Here is a 20301-nt window from a genome sequence, read left to right on the forward strand (position 1 = left end):
CAGGCGTGCTCCCTTGCATCCACATATGTTGGGCATTTTGTAAGTCCCCATTCGGGTGAACAGTAATAGCATTAGATGCTGCTGACCACTCCCCTCAGCCAGAGGGACATCACTGTGCTGGCTTCCCTCCCAGCCCTCTGTTCTCACCTCCTTCTCCGTCCCCTTTGTGGTGATTCCTTCCCATCTCCCTGGACTTTAAAGGCTGGAATTCCTTGAGATTCAGTGCCCCAAACACCTCTTTGCTCATTCCGCAGGCACATTCTTTCGTCATCGTGGCTTACGTTACCATCCATGCCCCAAGGATTCCCAAATTTATATGCCTGCCCCAGTTCTATATTCCACTTGGGCATCTCAAAGACACCTCGAAATCAACAAGCCCCAAACGGAACTCGTGTCTTCCCCTCATCCTGATCCTGTTCTGCTATTCAGAAGCCATGGAAAAGGAACAGGATGGGGAAATAGGAAATGTGAGACCCAAACAGCTTGGCCACAAACTAATCAACATAATTTCTCACTGCTTCGGTGTCCCCGAACTGACATTAAATGAGGAGGATAATACCTATTCTAATTCCTTCCCTGGATTGCTGTTATCAAAAATCTCTGGGAAAAAAGTTCTAAGTTTATAAATGTATGCTTCTATATTAAGAGTGTTTATAAAGCTATTAGCATAGAACAGAATGAATTAAACACCTTCGTATTCGGCATTTAACAGAATGCATTTAAAAATCCTTCTCATTTAGACCTTTCCAAAGTCTCTTCTTCTGCACGTTAATCCATCCTCAGAAAGAGCTGCGAGGCTGTTTCACAGAGTCGGTAACAGCTGAGATGATATGAGCCATAAGAGTTATTTTTACTATAATAATGACCAGGCCCTTCTTAGAGATGGGAAGGACAATTGCTACGTATGCATCAACACAAATGAATGAGTTATAGAGACCTATGTATAGGTGACTGAGCACAGATGGCTACGACAGCTCCTCTCGTGCTTCTTTCCAATGTGACTTCATTTTTTTCTCCCACCAAGAGGCTACGTCTCCTTCTCCCTCCTCCCTGGAACCCGGACTGCTTTTGTGAACTGCACTGGCCAACCAAATGGAGAAGCAACATCATGCAACACCGAGGCAAGGCTTTAAGAGGTCTTGCAACTTTGGCCTTTGCCCCTTGAAACGCCACGCTGAGACCGTCAGTAAGGAAGCAAGTCTCACCTACTGGAGGTAAAGAGGCCACAAGGAGAACTTGAGATGCTCTGGCACCGGCCAGCACCAGTTCTTGGATGTGTGAATGAGGCTATCCCGGACCTTCCGGCCCAGCTGACCCTCCAGACACCATACGAATGAATCCAGATGAAACCAGTAGAGGAAACACCGTGCAATCCCCAGAATCGGGAGGAATAATATTGTGCTGGCTGGAAAATTACTGCTTGGCTATCGCCCATGGGAACATAGGCTATCACCCAACGGAAGATAGGCTATCACCCATGGGAATATAACATTCTAACAATAAGCTTTCTGCTTCTGTACCCCCGTTGCACACCTGACCTGTGGGTTGACAGGTAGTGAATAGGAGAAAAATAGACCTTTGTGTTTAAGACAGAATGAGGAATGGGATTTAGGGCTTAAAAACCCTGTACCTCTACATTTCGGGGCTGCTTAATTTGGGGTCTGCGTACCCCTGGCAGACCCAGCTGGCTGAATAAAGAGCATGTTTCCTCTAACTCACTGATTTCTGGTGGTCCATGTGTCTTTCCGGTCCTGGCAGCTACAACAATATATCATTGTTGTTTTTTAATTACTAAGTTTCGGTGATTTGTTCTACAGGAAGAGATAACATTCCCATCAATAGGCAATGGCAAAAAGATGTGAAACCCACAAAAAGAGACACATCACATGGCTCAGAAAATACTGGACAAACAATGAATGAATACTGGAAGGTCCTGCAAATCAACTGCATGGGAGAAAGCCCCATGGAGCTAGAGCTGGGAGCCTACACCGGTGATGGAACCTAGAAAAGAGAACTGAAGGGCCCATGGGCATGCCCACATAGGACTACCACCATTTTTTCATTTCTTTTGGCCGTCAAATAAGGTCTTTTAGAGTAAAAACAAAAAAAGAGTAAAATTACGACCTTCGGGAATTTTCCAGTTTTAGACATTACTTCCTCTACGAAGTCATTTCTGATCCCACAAACCTGGACCACGTGCCACTTCTAAGGGCTCCCCTACTTCCCTGCAAGGTCCTTCTCAGAGTCCCAGGGGAATCGCCTGCTCACTTAGCTGTCAGCGTTCTGAGACAAGCGTCCCAGTCTACGCGGTTCACAGTTACTTCCTAGCACGATGAGTCCTCAAAATGTATTTGCTGAATGAATATATGAAAATTCCTTTCTATGCATTCCCCTCCTACACATCATTATCCAGGAGTATATTAAAAATGACCCCTCAGGATGACGTGAGGTGAATCAAGAATTTCTGCCCTGTTAATACTCTCCATTTAAGATACGGACACAGACGCCTGGCCTCTATCTGTTTCTAACCATGCCGTTCCTTCCAGCTCAGCAATTTTCCTTTCAGGGTATGGGGAGGACAAGGGGATGAAAGTTTACTTATGTCACCACTTGTAACCAGAAACATGACCTGTCAGCCCTCCAGGGCCCCTGCTAAGTAGCTGGTGGCCTCTGGACAAGTGTTTGTTTAGCTGCTGTTGCCAATGTGAGCTTTAGAAAAGAGACGGGTTGGCAGGCCTGCTTGGATTGGTTAGGCTTGCCATTTAAAGCATGCCTCACCACCCTGAGCGCTTCCTTATTTCATTTCCCCTTAAAATGAAGTAATGTCCCTATCCACTTCCTGCCTTTAAAACAAAGCTTTTCGAAGGATTTGATTTTAGTAGTAATATGTGTCACAGTGTTAAAGCAAAAATTTGACTTACTACTTGTTTCAATTATGTTTTACTATGTAGCAAGTGACCCCAAAGCCTGGTGGTTTTAAACAGCCATCACTAAATTAAACCTTAGTATTGCATAGGTCACCTGGAGCTCAACTGGGCATTTCCTCTGTCACTCTTGCTTGGGGGTCACTCATGCAACTGCAGGCAGGTGGTGACCAGGGCTGGATGTCTGGCCCTGCGGTGCTCCTGAGTCAACAGAGCCTCCAGTTAGGCAGCCTGGACACTGAGATGCAGAGCTCAAAAGGGAGGGATGCTGCCAGATGCTGCCAGGACTTTTTTGTTTTCCACAGTTTTATTAAGTTATAATTCACTTATACAATTAAACCCATTTTCCGTGTACAATTCAATGGTATTTAGTATATATACTAAGTTATGCAATCATCGCTGTAATCCATGTTAGAACACTTTCATGACTCCAAAATACCATAACTACTAACAATCACTCCCCATTTACCCATGGCCCCATCCCCAGGCAACCGCTAATAATATCTGTACTTATAAATTATAGACTATGCCTATTCTGGACAGTTCATATAAATAGAATCAAATGTGGTCCTTTTGACTAGTTTCTTTCATTTACTATATTGTTTTCAAGGTTCATCCATATTGTAGCATGTATTAGCATTTCATTGCTTTTTACTGCCAAATGATACTCCATTGTGTAGATGTATCACATTTTGTTTATCCATTCATCAGCTGATGAACACTTGGGTTGTTTCCATTTTTGGTTATTATGAATCATGCTTCTTTGAACATTCATATCCAAGATTTTATGTAGACATTCATTTTCATTTGTCTAGGATATACACCTAAAATTAGAATGGATTAGAATTGCTGGGTGATGCGATAACTCTGTTGAAACTTTTGAGAAACTAGCAGACTGTTTTCCAAAGTGGCCATACAATTTTACATTCCACCAGCAAGGCATTAGACTTCCAATTTCCCCACAACCTTACCAACATTTGTTATCATCTGTCCTATTTTATTAAGGCTATCCTAATGCGTGTGGAGTGGTATCTCTCACTGTGGTTTTGACTTGCATTTCCCTGATAATTAATGATAACGTGTTTTCATGTGCTTATTTGTCCATTTGTATACCTTCTTTGGAGAAATGCCTTTTCAGATCCTTTGACAATTTTTAAATTAGATTACTTGTTTTTTATTATTGAATTTTAAGTGTCCTTTAGATGTTCTGGAGGCAATGCCTTTATCAGACGTATGATTTGCAAATATGTCTGGGAGAAATCCCATTCTGTAGGTTTCTTTTTACTTTATTGATAATATTGCTTGTAGCCCACAAATTTTAAATTTTTATGTAACCTAATTTATCCAGTTTTCTCTTTTGTCACGTGTGCTTTTGCTGTCACATCTCAGAAACCACTGCCTTGCTCAAGCCCATGAAGATTTATTCCTATGTTTTCTTTTAAGAGTTTCACAGTTTTAGTTCTTATATTTAGTTATATGATCCATTTTGAGGTAATTCTTCTACCAGGCCTGAGGTAAGGGTCCAACCTCATTCTTTTATATGTGAGTATCCAGTTGTGGCAGAACAATTTGTTGAAAAGACCAATCATTTTCTTCTGAATTATCTTGGCATTCTTATCAAAAATCAATTGGCAAAAAAAAAAAAAAAAATCAATCGACCACACCAGGCCTTCTTAATGCCTAGACCCAGAAGACACAGAATGTCAATTGCCCTGAATTACATTTGTTAAAGCCATCAGACACATGCCATACTCAAGGGGCGGGGACACGAGTGCCATGTTTTGATGGCAAGAACAATATGCTAGTAGAGAGAGAGGTGGAAATGATTGGAGCCACCTCTGGAGACTAGCTACCTACCCTACTGCTTTATTTTAATGAGCCGAAAGGCAATTTTAATCTTTATATAGCTCATTCACAGTTCTGTGTTGTCTCTTCCTCATTTAATTTTTTAAAAAATACTTTCCTTGGTGTGGGGTAGTTTTAAAAGCATGAGATCTAAAGACAAACATAGCTTTGAATCCTAACTCTGCACATAGCTACATAACATCTCTGCTTCTCCAACTGTAAAATGGGGGTAATAATGCTGCTTCCCTGGGGAGTTGTGCATCTCAAGTGTGACAGTGCATGAAATGCTTCAATCATAGTTCCAGGTACACCCTAGACACTTTAGCCATGATGCTGCTGCTGCTGCTGCTGCTGCTAACAAAAAGTTTTCTAGATGGAGCCATTACTCGATAAAATCAAACACCTTTCTTTGTGGCAAAAAGAAATAATATTCTGTGTGTATTTCTATAGATAAGAATAACAGTTCCATTTTAATTAGTAATTAGAAATGTGTATGATGCTCTGAAATGCTTCCATTTTATGGAACAAATTCATTTTTAGACAAAATTGTCCTGTGCTGCCGTATAATCATGACATGAAACCACACACCTTATAAGGTGTTAGGCATGAACAATATTCCCCTCCTGCAAGTATTCACCAGATTCTGATTGTGCTTGTGAGCTGATTTCAGTCTTTCCTGGATATATATCTAAGTCAGATTTCCCAGACTCGCTCTAACCCGGGGGAAGGCAGCATTACAATAGAAGGAACTGCTACATTTAGGGGCCAGTACAGGAATAGAAATAAGCTGATAGCGATCTCCTGGTGCATTGAAAAAATATTCAAATGAGCTGAGAAGGCCCTATATAACGTGGGAACATATGTGAATGGTATAGGAAGGCACAGCAAAGGCAGGGGGAAGTCAAAATGACCCAGGGGTATTCGGACAAAAAGCTGTTTTAGAATTTAGAGAGATAGCGTTAAAAAAAAAAAGTCGTATGTTAATATATGACAGATTATTTTTAAAAGCACAACACAAAACTCTATATAATAACCATGAAAAATTCAAAATTCATTCACTCAAATATTAAAAGTGCTACTGATTCCTGGGGGTAGCTTATGAAAAATTTTCTGTCTCAATAGAATTCTCCATTACTCGAATTATTCCCTGGAGAGAATGTACTACATTTTTAACTGGGGGGAAAAGTTATCAATAAAAAAGTTTCACTAATGTTAAGTCTATGTTGAACCAGATGACTTGTTCCTCACAAAATGCTGGTATTAATACCCAATATAACAAAGTAGCTCCCAATGTATTCAACATGGATTTAGATGTATGCTGCCAATACACGCTTTGAATGTATAACACTGACTTGTGTGATTGGCAAGAAAGTATTAATTAGGGACAAAAGCTTACATGAGCACTGATATTTTTGAGTACTATACTATTATCTATAGAACAGATGTTATACAGATAAATTGACATGATTTTCCTAATAATCAGGTTTGGACCCAGTAAACAGAAAGCTGTTCAGTTAATATTTACGAGTGACAATATTACACTGGAAAAGGTGAGGAAAAGGCAGAAAAAACAGCATTTTACACTCTTTGCCAATCAATATCTTCTACCTTCCTTCACTTGTTTTCACATCGTACGCCGAGCTGAACACACTCATTTTCATCTATTCCTTACTCGGTCTGTTCCCACACATCTTCCCTCCTTCTTTTTCCTGGAGAAATCCAAACTCTTCTTCAAAAAAGGGGCTCATGGTACAGTGAAACAGGTTGTAAACTGTATCAGGGAACTTGGCTTTGGGGCAGGGGGGGACCGAGGGCCAAATCCGAGCCCAGCTCCTCAAGAGCTGTTGAGGTGAGAGGTTGCACCAGTCTGCAGAATAGGGCAGAAGGGTTCTCATTTGCACAAAGGTGCTAAATGAGCAAGTGAGGCTCTGTTTTAAAAGGCTGGATTAAGCACTAGCCACCCCCTGCCCCCCCGAAAGTATCCCAACTAAAGAGCAATCCATACAGATCTCTCCCTTGTTTGAACTTAAAAGTTAGTATCATGCTTTATATATATATATAAATGAAATGCTCTCAATTTTTAATGCATTCTATTTACCCCTCCAGCTAAATTAGAAACTTCTGAAGGATAGACACCACATCTTAAATGCTTTTATTTCTTAGAAAACCCAGCCCAGGGAGAGAGTTTATATTAGGTGCTTAATAAATATTTGTTCAACTAACTGAAAACTGGGAATACCACAAGCGACAGTCATGGAGAGTGTTATTTGTCTTCGAAGGATAAAATCCTTCCTCTTTGCTTACTATTTTAAATTTGCTAGAAGAAAACACAAGAACTTTTTAGTGCCAGTTTTATGCTCTGAAGAGACTGATATTCTGGAACTCAAGTTGTAATTTTCACATTCCCTATGGTTTTTCATGTTGTATTAAGCATTTTCTGAAATTGAATTAGCTTTAGATAGAAGCTGAGTGAGTGCAGAGTCCAAGCCCACAGCCGTCCTCAAAGGAAACATTGAAGTATGGTTTTATAACCATAAAAGTATACAAGAAGGAGAGAAACTAAGCACTTCTACGTTGAATTCGAAACAATTCAAACTAATGTAGAGAGGAGGCAAGAGAACGAACATGTTAAATCAGGCTATCCTCAGAGTCTGCACTACGCCGATCGCCGATCGGCCCTGCAGCCAGGCCACTGAGGAGACACCTGCAGAACAAAGAAAGATTTCTGCTGGGATTGATAACAACCCATTTCCCCACACTGTGAAGGAAAAACAGGAAAAACAGGGTCTTTAAGTGGCGCCCTACACAAAATAAAATCCTTCATTTCCTATGGCTAAAACCATGGGGAACCTATGGATAAAAGGCTAGGAACTGCCCGCAGGCCTCTCACGCTGCATACTCTTATCCCCCCTCACTGTATGCCCATATCAAAGGAAAGTGGGTAAACAAAGTCTTTAATCTGTAGCTCACAGGAACTAAAGAATGATGTATAAACTGAATTCCCGGACACTCTGGGTCCCTCTCAGTGCCTTTACTCTGCCTCTCTCACGGTCTTCATCTCTCTCTATTGTCCCTCTGAGTCTTTCTTAGGCTCTCCCACTCTGTCTCTGAGAGGGGACCACACTCTATATTAGAGTTAATAAACTTTCCTTTCGATTCTAACTTTGGTGTGTGTTTGAATTCTTTCTTACGCTCTGCCTACACCTCAGGGTAGGGCTTGAGTTCCCCCTCTCGGGAGAATTGGCCTTATCCTGGGTCAAAACCTCTGTGAGCCTTTTCAAACAAGTGTCGAGGGAAGATGAGTTCTATTAATTTTGGATGCTTCCGTAATTATTAGAAAATAGAAGAATTTGCTGCCAAAAAGAAGAAAAGGAGACATAAAAAAAAAAAAAGATTAGAGGGGGTAAGATGAAGTAATGAAGAAAAACTGAAGACAATGCCAACTAGAGAAAATCAAATAAATACATTTAAAAGAGACAAGAGAAAGAATGATAGAAAACTGAACATGATGACAGGTAAGGACTACTTTTCTGCAGGTTAATGGGCTAGGTGACAGTAGGATCGCTTTGTCCTACGTATTTGTGGAAGTGGTATGAAAGAGGAAGAGAAGCAGCCTCTGCAATTTTTAAACCAGAAAACAGATTTAAAATCACTGCCTTCATATAGTTATGGTCAACTGATTTCTGAAAAAGGTGCCATGGCCATTCAATGCTAAAAGGATAGTCTTTTCAACAATTGGTGCTGGGACAATTAGAGTCACATGCAAAAGAATGAAGTTAGAACCTGACATCACACCCTATGCAAAAAATACCTCGAAATATATTAAAGACCTAGCTGTAAAAATTAAAACCATAAAACTTTTATAAAGGAACAGAAGAGTACATCTTAGTGACCTTGGATTTGGCAAAGGATTCTTACCTATATGACACGAAGAACACAAATGACAAAAGAAAAAAATAAATACATTGGACCACATCAAAATTTAAAACGTTTACGCTTCCAAGATACCACGGTGAGATACCATTTCACACCCACTAGTTGGCTAGAATCAAAAAGTCAGATAATAACAAGTGCTGGCAAGGACGTGAGGAAGTCGGATGCCTCACACGCTGTTGGTGGGAATGGAAAATGTTGCAGCCACTTCAGAAAACAGTTTCTCACTTCCTCAAACCTTTAAACATAAAGTTACTATGTGATCCAGCTATTCTACTAGATATATGTCCAGGAGAAACAAAAAACATACGTTCACAGAAAAACTTGTACACAAATGTTCAGGCAGCATTATTCATTATTGTCAAAATATATAGAAACAACTCAAATATCTATCAACTGATGAAATAAAAATTGTCACATGTCCATACAATAAAATATCCTTTGGCTGCAAAAAGGAATGAAATTCTGAAACATGCTACAGTATGGATCAACTTAAGCAATATCTAAAAATGCTCCAGAGAACTACAGTTTTACAGTTTTCTTTTATGTACCTGAAATTAAGGAAGGAAAGAAGGAAGGAAGATGACACGAAGGTGGAAGAAAGCAAGGCGGAGATTGGATTACAGCATAGTGGACAAGATTACATGCTCTCCTGAGGGTGGTTACACTTATTTCAAAGGTGTGTTAACCTAGATGGACAAAAACAATAGATAGGGCTTGCCTAAGGCAAAGATTAGTCTTATACTATATGCCAGTGGCAATGACTACCCACCATGACCTGCCCAGTTAGGAATTTATGATCAGATCGCCCTGTGAGGTTACTTTCCTAGAACCCCTTTTTCATCCACAAGGCCACAGTACTAAATGAAAGAGGCCAGTCGCAAAAGACCAATATATTCTATCACTTCGTTCGTATAAAATGTTAGAACGGAGAAATCTACAGAGGCAGAAAGTAAATTAATGGTTGCTTTGGGATGGATGGGAGAATAGGAAAGTGAGAGTTAAGGGGTACGAGGTTTCTTTTTGAGGTGATGAACGTGTTCTCAGATGGTGGTGATCATTGTCCATATCTGTGAATATACTAGAAACCATTAAATTGTACACTTTAAATGGGCCAGGTGTATAGTAGGTGAATTATATCTCAATAAAACTGTTAAAAATCACTACTTCGGTCATTTTATTTATTCATTCATTAATTCAATAAATATTTATTGAGCATCTTCTACATCTCAGGAGATGCAGAAATGAAAAGCCATGGCCGTTGCCCTTAAACTGGCTTCCTAGCCAGTGGGGAAGCAAACATTAAAAAACCTATGTGCAAGGCAGATAAATGCTCAGAGTAAGAAGTACACATAGAATGAAAGGGAAGCAAGGAATTAAATCCTTAAGTCCATGAGAGCAGAACTTTCAAGCTGCAAGTTAAGAAGAAATAGGAGTTGGCTCTGAGAGACAGTGAGAGGATACAGGATGATGAGCTGCAAAGGCACAGAGTAAGCAGAGGTCAGGACAGGCGGTTCAGTGATGAGTAGGGGCGAGACGGGACATCACTTGTAAAATTCTTAATCTTTTAGCAGGAAAGGAAATGGGACATCTCTTGCAGAGTTAACCTTTCTAGTTGCAGAGTTAATCTTTTTAGTAAACCTAGTTAAGTTTTCTTCCCTCCCTTCTTTGGGAAAAAGGCCCTCTCCCTCAAATCTTGATAATTGCCTGACTCAGATCCTCTGGTTATTGATAAGGGTCATCAGCCCATTGGTAAGCAGAAATGGTGTTAAGCCAGGCAGGGCCTTTAGAGTCTGACGGGGGAGGGGACTTTAAGCCAAAGGTCTCTCTTTTTACTCTTTAAGAAATGTATTAACCAAGCTTGTTTCCCTTTACTCACTTAATAGACACATCAGTAATAGAAATTAATAGATGTATGATTTAAATAATGAGTTTGTATCTTCTTTTCCTTGTCTAGGGACTTAGGTGGCACTTTAGCAGGAAACCCAAGACCCACCCTGACTGAGGCAGAAAGGGAAAGAGCTCCATGAAGCCCCTGGAGGCAGCGACTATGGCCATTCTCAGCAGGAAGCAGATACAGAAAAGACCTCCTGTCCCTCAACATCCATACTACTAATAAGGGGGTTGATGGCTCTTAGAAAAGAGATAGGCAGGAAAGTTAGTTAGGGGGTTTCGGGTCTGCCTACAAAGACACTGAGGTCATCCTATCTTAGAAGGGGTCCACCCTAATCCACCCACAATTAAGCAAGCCAGAAGGCATTTTTTAACTCACACAAAGAAATCAGTAGACAGAATTAGGTACCAGTTTAAGCCAGTCACTTGCACCTGCACAATGAAGACCCAACAAACTTCAACTCACCTGAGTCTCATACCATCATTTTAATATAATGCATATGTTCGGAAGTTCATTAATATCATTATAACAGACTGAATCCTGGGAAAAAAAAACTTGCACAGAAGGCAAAATGATGAATCACTGATTCAGGTCAATCTTAGCTGTCTATCAAGGAAGCCCACTCCAAGTAACCACCCACAGCAAAAAGGGATAAAAACCTTGAAGGCTTTGTTAACAGGCCTTTTGAGCCATGCTTCTCTTGTTCGGGGCCACTTCCACGTATAGAAGTGTACTTTCCCTTCTAATAAAACTTCTCTTTTCTACTACTGTATTTCGATGTCTTGCTCAATTCTTTGTTCGAGACATCAAGAACCCGGACAACATGCCGAGAAAGGGCCCCACTCTTCGGTAACAAGGGCAGAATGGGGCAGGGGTCGGGGTGCGAGGGACCACAAAGTAGAAGGAAATAAGCTTGGCAACAGGCAGCCATTAGGTCAGAAAGGCTCTGGATCCTGTAGGTGAGAGTGCACAAATTCTGAGCTCAGGAGTGTCGGTGAAGATAAGCAATGGCAGCATGATGGTCGTCAGTCCCCTTTTTGCTTTTTTATAGAGATTGTGCTTTCAGCTCAACAATTCATTATCAGCAGTTAATGAAGACACTGTCTTGTGATGGTCACTGGAAATACGAAGAGTTAAGTCAGGGTTTCTACTCTGGTCTTCGAAGTTCTTGAAAGCTTGAAACTGGTCTTACACACTTTGATTTCGCCCACCTGCTGGAAAACAGCAGGGAGTCATCAGCGCCAAAGGACCAACTGCCAACCCCGTCTAGGGGAAATGGCATAGAGAACACTCAGCAAACTGGAGCCACTGGTGTTCATGTAGGTACTAACAACTCGTAACAACCCGTAACAACCCCCAGGGCAGACTCAGCATGGACTAGAGGGAAGGGAATGGTTTGCAGAACTGAAATTGTCTCAATGAAAAGCTCTCCCTCCCCGACTCAGGCCCAGGCTCCTGCTATAAATATGCTAATTGACTAGAGGAATTCCGCTTGAGGCTTGAGTATTTTGCAAAAACAGCCCCTTTGTCAGAGGAGTTGTAGCTAAAGAGGTAGGAAATGTGTGTAAAACAATGACTGTTTATCAAATATTTACAGGAACCTCAGAACTGGGAACAAAGAGATTTGGAGATTTCACACTCTTCCTTGGATCCCACCTCTTACTCTGCCCCACCTACTTCCCTTGACAAAAGACACTTGAACTTGAGCCACTCTTAAGATGGATTTGAGAAACTATTGGTCAGCACCTTATTGATCAATAAACTTTTCCTTACTCCAAACTCCGATCTATTGAATATTAGCCTTTTCGAAGCATCAAGCATACGCACCTTAAGACAGTTAAAAAAAGGTTAGCCCACAGAGTCTTTCCGAATCTCTGTGCCCTGGTGCAGGAAGGAAGGTGAAAACAGTACCGCAGAGCCACTCCAGAGGAATCTGAGAGTCAGCTGGTTGATTACCTTCCCCTCTGTTCTTGCCTATTAGCACAAAAGGTCCCAGAGAAGTAGTGGCGATGGGAATCCATCCTGGTAAAACTCCTAACTGCGATTTTTCAAGCTGTGGTTGGGCCTCTGTGACCCTGAGTTTCTTCCTGTATGCGATGAGGATAATAATGCTTACCTCAACGGAGCTGTAAAAATTAAAGCTAATCTGCACAAAACAGCAAATATATCACCTGACAAAAAGTAGCAGTGAACAAATGATAAACACAGCTACACACACATACACCCCTGAGAGCTGACTTTTGTCAACTCTTGTCAATCACTGTCATGTTGGACAATAGTCCCCACTAGCCAGAAGAACCAATTCCAAGCCTCTGGGGAGAGGAGGTGGCATTCGAGTGTGAGGTGAAACAAAAAAGGCCAACAAAGTTTAGTTACTTAAAAGGATATTTTACATTCTAGAGAATGTTAACACTGATGCAAAAGTTAATTTTACTTAGGATACTAAATCATGGTAGAATACAGAGGACAATTTTTTAAAAAACACTCTTTAGGTGGTGGTTCCATAAGTGTGTTCGGTATGTGGATCTGAGCCACACACTTATGGGCAAGCCACACACTTATCATGCTTCAATAAATTTAACTTTATAGTTAAAGTTTAATTACAAATTTAACGTTAATAAAGTTAAAAACGTTATCTCGATTGTATTTATTTCTGGTCTGACTCTTTTATTAGGAGCGCTGAAATTCACAAACTTTTTTTTGTCAGTTTGGTGCTTTTTTTCATTTGGTGGAACAATGCCTTTGCTTACATTCCCCAGCTCTGTGTGAAGAAACTATAATTAAGTGGGGGTGTTTTTCATTTAGCAAACAAAGCAAGAAAAACAACATAGCAACTACATCTCTTGGGGAATCATCTCTGCATTTAAAGACAAAGCCACCTACTGGGAGACTCCACACAAAGCATGGAATAATGGAAGACTATACTCCTCTCAAGAAAATTCCCAGCCACATCTTCCACTACTATTACTCCTACAAGATCCACTTTTACTTTATTTCGATAGAAGGTCCTGCCCCTTCTCCTACTCTGTGTGTGTTATTTTTCCCCCTTTGTTGCAGAATGTTTGACATAGCCTCACCCAGCCCCACCCCCTTGAACCCGCTCACTCTAGAATCTCAACACTTAACAACAAACAAGAGCTATTTCCTCTAGAAAAGATTCTGTGTTTATTAATCTCTTCCAGATGGAATAAAATGACACTTGATGTAAGGCAGTCATTGGATGCAAAGAATGCTAGAGATGGTATTCGGTTTCTATAAGATTCACTCGAGGAATTCAAATTTTTAATTTTTAATGCCAATTGTGGGAAAATGAAGAGCTTGCACTATGAGCAACTTTTGGCCAGCATCGCTCTTTAGCGATTGGAGTTTTAAAGTACGTCACTTAGCCCACTTCAAATTCACTTTCCTTTCCTGTAAATTGATGGTAAAAATCTCTCTCTCATAGAAGTATAGGAATTAAATGAAATAATATGTGAAATAATACTTTGATGGTGCCTAGAGCACAGAAGTACTCAGTAAATGATGGCTATGATTATTATTCTTATCCTTTCACTGTTCATGATCAAACCTACAATGAGTAAATGCAATCCGAGTAACCTTATCTATGACTGGTTTTACTCAAATTTGAATATTCCACAGGTTAGAAAAGACCCTCATTCTAAAACAATAAAATAAATATTGCCCTTGACGTCTTTCCTAAATAAGAATGACCATACATTCATTTATCGATTCATCTCTTCAACCAACATTGATTGGGTACATGTGATGTGCTGGGCATTAAGGCTCCAAAGTTGTGTGTGGTCTCAAAGACCATGACCTCAAAGCTTCTAGTCAAGCTAGAGAGACTGAAACATCTTGGAGAGATGGCTGCTATGTTTGGGGCCTAGAACCCAGAATGCTGCAGGAGCAGAAAAGGAGCCAAAATAATTCATTATAATTATAATCCAACCATACTCCATACTGGTACGACAACTCTTTTCAATCCCCAGGTGGGTCTCACAAGCTCTATCACTCATGGTTTCTGCAGGAAACTACAAGAATGTGCAAATGAAAGGTAGTTTGTAATAAAAGAACTACTAAAGCTATGAGTGGGGTTAAGAGAAACTAAAAGGGATGGTGAAGCCCTCAGACCAGCAGACTGCGGCCATCATTAACGACTCTAGGCTTAGAGAGGAAGGCAGTTTCCAGAGCCTAAACTAGATAAATGTAAGAGAAGGACTGCCCAACAGGAGCTGTGGCCTTCAACAGCAAGGAGGAAGCAGAGAAACAAATACTCTGGCCTCATTCTCCTCCCTCTCATCTACTTCCTGCTAGTGCTTCCCGCTGACCTAGCCAATAAAGAGAACCAACAAAATTAGGTTACCTACGGTCAGTTGTTTTCAATATGCATGTACATTCTCTTACATATTTTAAACTACACTTATAATTTATAAGGCAGTGTTTAGAGAAAAATATTTAAAAATAACTAAGGTATAAAACTTTTGTTGATATTTAAAATGATAAAATTGTTAAAAAAAAAAAAAAAAAACAAAACAGGCCCAAAATGGAATCCCTTGTGCTAAGCCCCACCAAGACTAAATACCTAGTCTGACTGTAGTTTTGGCCTCTTCGAGGAGTGGAAATTTCAATTAATCAGTCTGTAATTTTTTTTTTGGTCAGTATTAGTGAGGTAACTGGCCTGATAAGCTCCTTGCCTTCCCTTAAGGGAAACTGACCTTGCCCAAAATAATCCTGTCTTTTAACTCCCTTGTCCCATCCTCTTTCTGCCTAAAAAATCCCTCCTTTGTATCAACTTCCTTGGGAGCACCTTCCTATTTACTAAATGGAATGCTGCTCGATTCATGATCATTCAATAAAGCCAGTTAAATCTTCATATTTACTCAGTTGAATTTTTGTTCTTTACCAAATCAATGAGCTTGTTTTACATAGTGTCTCCAGTTCAAGACTCCTGATAGGCAAATTATTGAGCATTTTAATAACCCATCAGGCAAAACATGCACTTTTGCATGGCCTGCTACAAAGAAACTTTTTTTAAAAAAGAAAAGAAATGACAGAAAGAAAGAAGGAAAGAGAAGATTAGGGGTATCTAACAAGGATGAAGTTCTAGATCAAAAATTTCCCATCACTCTACACAGAGCTGCACATATAATAAAACTACTTAAAAAACTGTTGTAAAACACCCTGCGAGAAGAGATGATGGCCCTTTAAAAATAGCATAGTTTAAATTTTTCTAAACGACTAGACTGTCTCTTCAAGAAAGTTTGCATAATGAACAGACTTGGAAGATAAAGGCAGAGTCTCTCTAGAGCAAAAGAGCAGATTTGCTTACTGTCCAGTGTAATACAGATAATGTCTTCTTCTGAGTAAGGCAGCAGATTTGCTTGAAGACTATTACAAAAGATTCAGGTTCCTCAAGCTTGGGATTCCTCTTCTGTAACCGAGCCAGGCAGGTATCATCTGGCCCTCACCGCGCTCTTCTGTGGGAACTAAGGCTTGAGGAACTGGTTTCAGAAAATGAAGATACCCTAGTTATTCCTACTGCTGAAGCTAATAAACTATCCTTTGTCCCTAATGCAGGGGTCTCATGTCTTCTGCCAGCATCCATGAAATGGTGGCAGGCAAACTTAGCTCCCTTGCAAGTAGGGTAAAATCTTAAGACTCTTAGCAGTTCTTAACATTAGTTATACTGTATCGAAGCCAACTCTTGTGACCCAGATATAAGTGATTGATAAAGGTAACAACTTTTAACCCACTTACATTGCAATCTCAAGACATTCTTCAAATAAACCAAGGAGGTAGAAAATGTTTATTCCAAGATACCATGAAGCCACTAACAAATTGGGCAGCATAAGTAAATTGTGTAACTGTTGTACATAACATATTAGAAAATATTCTCATTAAATTTCACAAAATGATTAAATTATTTTTTGAACACAAAATTTGAATCAATTTGCAGAACTCAGGATCTCAGTTTGAAAAGCACGTCTATACCAGAGATGAAACAAGATGGAGTCAAAAGTGTGGAGACCTTTTTTTTTTTACTCCAGCTTCATGATTTAGGGTGACATCAGTCATTACCCCTCTCTCTAGCTCCTGTCCCCCATTTCTGCAGTGGGATTAATTGTGCCTACTGGTTTACCCCTCACAGAGTGTACAAAGGATCAAACATGTTAATGTCTAAGATGCTTTGTAAACTCTGAAGAGGCAAGACAAGGTAAACCTCTGGCGATTACTGCTTGTCATTAAAGGCAAGCTCTCTAGCTCTTTCATGGTACAAGCTCAGCAGCTCATCATGATCACAGCCTGCAGAGTCCTTTGTTCATTCAGCAAATATTTATTGTGCCAGGCACTGGGAGGGAACAGGAAAAAATCCCAGGGGCACATGGTAGATAAACCTGTGATAAGATAAAACACACAAAAGGGTTTTTCCCCTTTGAATACAGTTTCTTCCTTATATTTCTCTTCAGTCCTATGGACAAGAGAGTATAAAGGAAGCAGTGGGAACTCAACCGAGATCAAATGGCATACAGGCATTTAAACCAATTCTTCAGTAGGAGCTACACTCCTAAGCAGAATAAATAGACTGCTAGTGGCTGGAGACAGAAACTCCTGCTGTTGAGAAAACCAAAGGCCCTTTAGATGAAAAACTAAACTAATGTCTTTATGAACCAGACCTAGAAGGGATTTAACTCCATATTAAGACAGAGGTTAAATTAGAACGGAGAAGTCTCTTCCATGTCTGAAGATGAAGTCAACGTTAGTATAAAATGTACAATTAGTTTCAACTATTAGTTTTAGTAAGGAAAGTCCAAATTGTACCTCAAACTCATATTCTCTCTTATAGCTGATTCTATTTATCAGTATATAGAACACTGGATAGTCATGAGTTCAACTTTTTTCTTTAAAAAGATCTATTTTGCTAAGTGCCAAAATAATCCAGTTTTGCAGTTTGGTACACGAACCCTAAATATCTTCTACCACGTGAAGGCAGTATAAGTATGTTCAGTGTTGTTCAAGTTACGGGTACTTATTCTGCTTACGAAGGTTTTATTTGAAAACTGAAAATTGTACTGTTGGGAGGATGTGAGCTATGTTCATGTGCTATGTGTCCGAGGCATTTGTGCCCATGCAAAATTAAGTGAGAAACTATTAGGCTCCTCCTGGAAAAATGTCATGCCTTGTTCTCTGCATCTTTGGTCCATAGTGAAGGTTTGAGGAAAGCTTGTTGGTGGAGGTGTATCATGGCCTGAATATGCTGAGATGAATTCCTCAAAATGACAAAGTCTGGGCACTGATCCAGGAACACACATCCTCTCTTTCATGCTCTGTTTAAGCTGGCAGCAGAGGAGCAATAGGATACTTCGTCTTCTGAGATCGGCCTGTGTGCTTACACATACGAGTTCATTTAATTCCCACAAGAAGTCTATGAGATCAATAGAATCAACACCTCCATTTACTTGATGGGCAAATGGAGGCACAGAGAGGTAAAGCCACACGTCCCAAGGACCAGAGCCAGGATTGACACACACGTAGCCTGGCTCTTAGGCTCTTCACCACTATGCTAGGCTAAATTTTAAAATAACATAATAAGAAGAATAAGCATCATTTACGTATATTATTATTTACGGTTCTAATAGCAGCAGCTAACATTTCTTGGGTTCTCACTTCATGCCAAGCACTATGCTTAGCACTGTACAGACCGTATGTTATTTAATCTTCCCAAGAGTCTTTCCAAGTGGGTTCCAGCTTTATCTCCACTTAAGACCACAAATCAGGGAGGTTCAACAGACTGCTCAAGGGCACAGAGCTAGAAGGTTATAAGGCTGTGACTAGAGACCAAGGCTGTGTGACCAACACCCACACCCTCTGTCACCCACTATACGGGAAGATCCTGTCACCAGCTCCCCTAAAACTTTCCTCACATTGGTGTAACTTGAAAGGGGCAGCGTCAGCCCCTTAACTAGCATCTGTTCGAGTACCTCTGAGTTAAAGTAACCAGAATAACAAAGGCACTAAGAAGGAGCAGTCACTGAATCTAGTTTTGAGACCCATATTTGTCCTAGAAAAAAGCAGACTGAGAAACCCCACTACAGGTTAGAAAGCCAGGGTGCTCCCAAATCAGCATGCTTCAGCAAAAGCCCAGCCAGAAACCACCAAGCTTCGCAAAGTCCTTTTACAACGCAGAACAGACAAGCAAAAGGAGAGCTGAAAGGAAGTACTGACAACACAGCCAGCTCTGTGAGCTGGTACGAGGTTGTGGAGAGAGGAGAGGGCTGCACACCTGCCGCCCCGGGTTCAGGCATCAACTCTGTCCCTCTCGAGCTAGAGCATCTTCGCCCAGAAATGACAGCTGCTTTGGGTCCCAGATGCCCCTTCTTCTGGGGCCAGATGTAACGCCCCATCTATTTTATGTCATTATTTCCTAAACTATTATTATTGTTGTTATTGTTGTTATCTATTAGTCTAGTATTACTCTTATAAAGGAAGTTTAGATAAAATATCGATTGGAAGTACTTTGAGGAACTTAATTTACAAATAAAAGGCATCGTTATTTTTATCATATTTATAGAACACCATGCAGATTTACCGTGAAGAAAAATCATTTCTCTCTCCTTTGCCAATGTGTACTTTAAAATTCTGGAATGTTTTCATCAAATTTTTATAGACAATTCCATATCCAGATGTTTACAAGCTCCATGTTACGTTTTAAAATAAAAGATATTTTGAAGTAAACACTGATTTCATTCATTTAAGCTCCACTAAAGGAAACAGAAAAGATTTATTAATAGCCTAGTAGTAGCAACAAGTTTGGGCTCTGGGCTTTTGGCTTCAAATCCAGCTGTTTTTCACTAGCTGAGGTGACCTGGGTTAAGAGATTTAACCTCTCTCCCTACCACATTTTTCTCATCCATTAAATAGGGACAATAATTGCATCTAACTGAGGGATATAATGATGATTAAATTAAATGGATCAGTCAGGATGTCTAATACACAGCAACCAATAACAAATGTTATCAGTTGTTATTTTCTTAAAAAGAAAACAGCAAAAGAAACATATTTTGCAAGACCTTTTACAAATGTTCGCCTTATCCTAAACGAGAGGCCTGGCAAAAATAATGTGGGGGGAAAAAACTTCAATTCTAAAATAAACAAAGTACTTGAAAAGATGAGCTATGAACAAGTCAACGACGCATTTCTTAATGTTACTTTTTTTTAAAGTACCCAAAACTTACAAAATAATAGTACATGTTGAAATTCATGGAAAAGATGGCCAAGGAAACAAGGGAAATGCATAAAAAAATAACCACATGTAATGTATAAAAACAATTACACTAAACAAAATTGATCAAATAGGTAAACTGAACCACCAAAGCCAGTCCAAAAGTTTGTTGCGGGCACATTCCAGCAAGCAAAAGTAGACGCCAAGTTTTGCAAGGTGACAGCTGGTTCATGTGAGGTTAAGTGCTTATTAAATTTATTTTCCTAGTGCTAATTTCACAAGCAGTTCGAGGAAATAAATTTACTTAGAAATAGAGACACCGAACACTAAAAGACTGGAAAGCCAATTGCACACAGAAAAAGTACAGCAATACGGGTCAACTCGTCCAGGGATAAAGAGTTTATTCCTCCTTTCGGTACATATTTACCATCTACACTTGCCCAGGCACATGTGAAACCATAAAAAATGCAAAGAAGGGTAAAATG

At 40.1% G+C, this 20301-nt stretch overlaps 1 protein-coding gene across 1 annotated transcript in view; it reads right to left on the reverse strand.

Moving 5' to 3' along the window:
* Positions 1-20301, reverse strand: part of DEPTOR (DEP domain containing MTOR interacting protein) — a 126049-nt gene that overhangs the window by 66104 nt on the left and 39644 nt on the right. The gene's annotated exons all lie outside the window — the stretch shown is intronic.

The sequence above is a fragment of the Pteropus medius genome, unplaced genomic scaffold (genome assembly GCF_902729225.1).
Source record: "Pteropus medius unplaced genomic scaffold, Ma_sr-lr_union100, whole genome shotgun sequence".
In the NCBI taxonomy this organism is placed as follows: Eukaryota; Metazoa; Chordata; class Mammalia; order Chiroptera; family Pteropodidae; genus Pteropus; species Pteropus medius.